General features: G+C 49.3%; 1 protein-coding gene across 1 annotated transcript in view; it reads right to left on the minus strand.

Moving 5' to 3' along the window:
- Positions 1 to 831, minus strand: part of SEC24C (SEC24 homolog C, COPII coat complex component) — a 647635-nt gene extending 646804 nt beyond the window's left edge. The window contains exon 1 of the mRNA XM_075072850.1: positions 820 to 831. The gene's annotated coding sequence lies outside the window, so the exon portion shown is untranslated. The remainder of the gene's footprint in view (positions 1 to 819) is intronic.
- Positions 832 to 6013: the final 5182 nt, after the last annotated feature.

The raw sequence follows: 6013 nt of genomic DNA on the forward strand, positions 1-6013 counted from the left end.
CGTGCCTCAGGAAGACTTACCTTCATCGCACCGTCCACCACTGCGCTGTGGGATGCTTACCTTGAAGGATCCTGATATCTCCAGTGCCATGCCTGTCCTGGAAGCGTGAGTATGCGAGTGTGAACCCCTCTCTTTCCCCTTTCTTTTGAGCTCAGTTTTCAGTATAATAAACGCGCTGCTTTCTGTCAAACTCTGGTGGGTCATTAGTCCTCCCTAAGCTTACTAGCTGGCCCAATTTCAGGTAACAAAGCCCAGGCCTTTATTAGGCTAGTAGGGCACTAACAGAAGTTTGTGCTCCACTTTAGCTCTGTGTCAGCTCCCATCACAGAGCTATGCAAGAAGGGTGAGCCAGACAAGCTGTTCTGGACCAGGCAGTACCAGAGGGCTCTCTGAATGCTGAAGGAGGATCTGGTCAAGGGCCCAGTGCTAGGAAACCCAGACTTTGACAAGCCCTTTATGGTGTTCACTGATTTACTCCTCCCCCTGCCCCCAGGGCTGGGCACGGTGCTGATGTACACTGATGCAAAGGGGGAGAAAAACCCCATCATGTATCTGAGCAGGAAGCTGCTGCCTCAGGAGCAGAGCAATACAGCTGTAGAGAAGGAATGCCTGGCCTGGTCTTGGGGTGGTCTCTTACAAAGCTGGAGCCAGATCTATTTGGGTGCCACTTCACTGTGTACACTGACCACTTGCCCTGCTGTAGCATGTTGCCCCTGCCCTGAGTGCCAGCTCCACAGCTCCTATTGGCTGGTAGCTGCAGGAGTGATGCCTGTGTGTGTGCACAGCCCCCTGGCCCCTCCACCTAGGAGCCAGACATGCTGGCTGCTCCTGGGAGCTGCCTGAGGTAAGTGCTGCCCAGCTGAAGCCTGCACCCCAAACCCCATCCTGCACCCCAACCTCCTGTCCCAGCCCAGAGCCCCCTCTGGTACCCCTCATCCCCGTCCCAGAGCCTGCACCCCAAGCCCCTGCCCCAGTCCAGTGAAAGTGAGTGAGGGTGGGGGAGAGCAAGCGACAGAAGGGGGATGGTGTGGGACAGGGATGAGGCAAGGATGTTCGTGTTTGGTGTGACTAGAAAGTTGGCTACCCTAGTTCTGAAAGAGTTGCTGTCTGGAACCACCAGAGCCAGCTTGAACTCTTGTTGTTGAGCAGAATGGAGAGTTTCAGCCATGCTGTCTAGGCAACACACACTCAAGTCTGCGTGCCTGCGAAGGGTCCGCCGAAGCTGCGGGACCAGCGGACCCTCCGCAGGCAAGCTGCCGAAGGCAGCCTTCCTGCCATGGTTGGGGCGGCAAAATGCCTAGAGCCGCTCCTGCTAAAGACCATTTCTTCCCCCTTAGTGACCTTCTCCTCTGTCCCTCTGGTATTTTGAGGGGCAAACCTGGAACGAGGCAATTGTGACCCAGGAAACTTTACCCACTGGACTCCATTGTAGGGCCTTGTTAATGCTATCAGTTTAATCATGGTGGATCAGGCTACAACATGATAGTGGCCTGAGTATACCATAACAGGGCCCTGATATCTGATTGCATTATAGTTCTATGACCCTGCATTCCATATTTTTCATAGTGATATTATGATTATAGCATAATTATCTTGAATAAAATAGAGTAAGTCATGTGAGGTGTCATTAGAAAAGTTATGATTTGCTGAATATGATTATCTTATTTGTATGCATTTGTCACTTTTGTATGAATATTAATTTTGCAGTTGAAATACAGATCCCTAGTCATCTGACCAGGCCACATGATTCTAGACTCCATCTTGGGATGTCAGTATTTTTCCACAAACTGGTCTGGGAACCAAGTTTTGAAACAAAGGGTTCGCACCGTATACTAGGGCTATATAAAGCAGGGAGTGACATCATCAGGGGTTCCTCACTCCCCACCCAAAAGACTCCTGCAAACAGCTGAAGAACAAAGAATGAATGGGGGGAAGTGCTAGACCAGGCTGAAAGGATTTCTAGCCTGTGTATGAAAGACCTAGGGATTCCAAGCTTTAAAGCAAGTGCATCTTGCCCCTTAATCTGCAGCCTGCTTGCTCTGGGTGAGAGAGCTCATTTCTCTGTGTGAGAATCTTCTAATTCATATCCAGTCTAGGTAGTATATTAAGTTTAGTGTGCATTTTTATTTGCTAAGTAATCTGCTTTTATCTGTTTGCTATCACTTATAATCACTTCAGTAGTTAATAAACTTGTTTTTTTTCATCTAAACCAGAGCACTTTGACTGAAATGCCTGGGGAAAACCTTTGCTTGGTTATCACAAGTGTGCATTGCTCGCTTCACATTGAGGGGGACTGGGTATTAAACCCATGTACTAGCCAGATTTGACCAAGGCGGGATGATACTGCTCTGGGGTCCTAGGTTGGGAAGTTGGTGGCTAGACAGCCTGCATGTAACTGCAGCTGGGTGTGTCCCTACTTGTGTGAATGCTGGTGAAAGGGCAGGCTGGATGGCTTTGAAGCTTGTCACAGCAGTACAGTGAGAGGGAGCCTAGGCTGGTGGGTCAGAGGGTTTAGTGGTACCTCAGTTCCAGATGGCACCCTGGGGGGAACCTGTCACAAGTTCCATTCCAAATTCCTGTTTTTATTAGATTCACCTTAGGGGCTGAAACTTTACAGGCAGGAGCTCTGGAAGTTGGTTAATTTGGGGGTGGGGTGGGGTTTAATACAAATAATTTCAGGTGTGTTTGAGTAAGATCAGAGTAGAAAACAACATACACATTTCCACTGTGGAAAAAATGGCAACCTTTCTCCAAAGAGCTCTACCCACAAAATTGCCAAGGATCAAGAGTTTAGCCATGTCAAGGAAATAGCTGTCAGTGAGTACAGTGCCTCTGAGGCCACGTCTACACTACCGGATTAATTCGAATTTGTTTAAACCGATTTTATAAAACCAATTTTATAAAATCGATTTAGCGCGTCCACACTAGGATCCTTAAATCGATTGTGTGCGTCCATGGTCCAAGGCTAGCGTCGATTTCAGGAGCGGTGCACTGTGGGTAGCTGTTCCACAGCTATCCCATAGTTCCCACTTCCGGGTTGAGAGCCCAGTGCCTGATGACCCCCTCCTCTTTGTAAGAAAATGTCAGCACGCAAACAACCCATATATCGCCCCCTCCTTTTGTGAAAGCAGCAGCCAACCAATTTCGCGCCTTTTTTTCCTGGGTGAAGAGAGCAAACGCCATAGCACAGCAAGCATGGACCCTGCTGAGACCAATGGACCTGCTGAGATCAGTTAGCCGCCTCGGTGCAAGTTGTAAACACCTCGCCGCACTCTCGTGCTGTCTATGCTGAGCCATGAACTGCAAATTCAGGAGGGGGGAGGAGGAGGAGCAGCACAGCAGCACATCCGCGAGAGCGATGACGACATGGAGACCGAATCTCCCTAACCGCGGACCAGCATTTGGAGCTACTGCTGGTAATGGGGCAGCTTCTACCCATTGAACGCCGATTTTGGCACGGGAAACAAGGCACAGACTGGTGGGACCGCATAGTTTGCAGGTGTGGACGATTCCCAGTGGCTGCAAAACTTTCGCATGCGTAAGAGCACTTTCTTTGAACTTTGTGACTTGCTTTCCCCTGCCTGAAACGCCATAATACTAAGATGAGCAGCAGCCCTCACGTGGAGAAGCGAGTGGCAATAGCCTCTGGAAGCTTGTAACTCAGACAGCTACCGGTCAGTCGGGAATCAATTTGGAGTGGGAAAATCTACTGTGGGGGCTGCTGTGATGCAAGTAGCCAAAGTAATCGTTAAGCTGCTGCTACGAAAGTTTGTGACTTGGGAAACGTGCAGGTCATAGTGGATGGCTTTGCTGCAATGGATTCCAATGTGGAGGGGCCATAGATGGAACCCATATCCCTATCTTGGCCCCAGAGCACCAGTGCACCCAGTACGTGAACCGCAAGGGGTACTTTCCATGGTGCTGCAAGCACTGGTGGATCACAAGGGACGTTTCACCAGCATCCACGTGGGTGCAGGAAGGGTTCATGACGCTCGCATCTTCAGAAACACAACTCTCTTTAGGGCTGCAGCAAGGAAATTACTTCCAGACCAGAAAATACAGTTGGCGATGTTGAGTTGTCATTAATCCTGGGTGACCCAGCCTACCCTTGATGCCATGGCGTCATGAAGCCATACACAGGCAGCCTGGACAATGGTCAGGGCTGTTTAACTACAGGCTTGAGCAAGTGCAGGATGGTGGTAGATGGCATTTGGCCGTTTAAAGGTCGCTGGAGGTCATTACTTATCACTCAGACCTCAGCCAAAAGAATGTCCCCTTGGCTATTGCTGCTTTGCTGTGTGCTCCACAATCTCTGTGAGAGAGGGAGAGACCTTTCTGGTGGGTGGGAGGCTGAGGCAATCACCTGGCCGCTGACTACGAGCAGCCAGACACCAGGCGATTAGAAGAGCACACCAGGAGGGCAGTGCGCATCAGAGAAGCCTTGAAAAGTAGTTTCAGCACGGGCCAGGGTATGGTGTGACTGCAGTGCTTGTTTCCCCTTGATGAACCCTCCGCGCTCCTATTGACTGATTCTCTGTAAGCAACCCACCTCCCCCTTTACTTACAGCTTGCTGAAGGAAATAAAGTCAGTTATATTTTAAAAATCATTATTCTGTATTAAAAGTCATTTGGTATTGTTTAAAATCATGAATTCTTTCTTAAAAGTCATTCCCTGTAATCAACCCACCTCCCCGCTTTAGATGTATTCTTTATTAAAAAGTAATTAATAAAAAGAGGCACAGAATTATCTAGGTATCCTGCATGGTGTGGTTTGGGAGGAGGATCGGAGGAAAGGAAAAGCCATTAAGCACATTTCAGCTAATGTCAGCCTTTTGGGTTGGGCTGTCCATGGGGTGGAGTGGGCTGTGCAGAAAGCCTCCCCAACGTTCTAACACGTCTGGGTGAGTAGATATGAACGTGGGGCTTGAGGTGGTTAAACATGGGCTGCAGTGGCACTCTGTAACCCCGCTGCTGTTCCTGAACATCCACCATGCGTCTGAGGATCTCAGTTTGATTCACGCAGCAGCTCCAGAGTTGCATCATGCCACTGCTGATCTTCCTGCTACACCTCTGATCTTTCTGCCGCCACCTCTCATACTCCGAGCGTCTTCTCTATCCTCCCGTCATGCATCTTCTTGTATTTTTGCTATCACCTTCCTTCCAATCAATTCTGATGAGCTCTGTCACTGCGGGTTACTTCCATAATTTGAAAACATTTCATCTCGAGTTCTCTTTTCCTCCGCCTTATCTAGCTAGCCTCCGGATGGGGTAGCAAGGACAGACAAGTGTGCAGCTGCATGGGGGAGTGAAACAGGAGAGAGATATGTAAAAAGATACATTTTCAGAACAATGCTTGTAGTCTTTCACAGTAATAAACTTCCACCTTACATTGCACATGTGATTTCCTACAAGGTCGCATTTCCATTTTTAATACTGTCTCAGAGCACACTGCAGGCGCTGGACCAGGTCCTGGCATCATAATCAGCTTCCATGCGGCCATGTAAGGCTTGTTTGACTTCTCCAGGGTTTATATCCAAGTGACCTATGATGCCTTGTTCCTGTTAAGAGGAACCAGCAGACCCCAACCCGCTCTTTCCCCTCCTCCCCACCGCATGGCTCCTATCACGTAAGCTAACTGTTATTGATCTTCCTCCTTCCTTCCCCCCCCCACCGCGTGGCTGGTAGCTGGGAGGATTCCTGCTTGCCAAACGCAGAAAAGCCAGCGCCAGCCTTCCCTCCCTCCCCTCCCCTCCCCCACTCAGCTACGGGCAAGGTATGAGTAAGCGGCAGCCACCAGCAGTAAAATCACCCCATGTATCCCCCCAATAAAAAAAATTCCTGAATTTCAACCAGTTACAATGAATGGTATAACTCTGGTGAGAATAACAGCGGAAGATGCAGAACGTATGTTTCTTGATGCGAGCATGTCCAGGTGCTTACGCAGCTAGCGTTGTGAAGCAATGATCCGAATTACTTGATGCATGCCTGGCGTGGGAAAGTTCTCATTCAATGA

This window comes from Chelonoidis abingdonii, chromosome 16, assembly GCF_003597395.2.
Source record: "Chelonoidis abingdonii isolate Lonesome George chromosome 16, CheloAbing_2.0, whole genome shotgun sequence".
NCBI lineage: Eukaryota > Metazoa > Chordata > Testudines > Testudinidae > Chelonoidis > Chelonoidis abingdonii.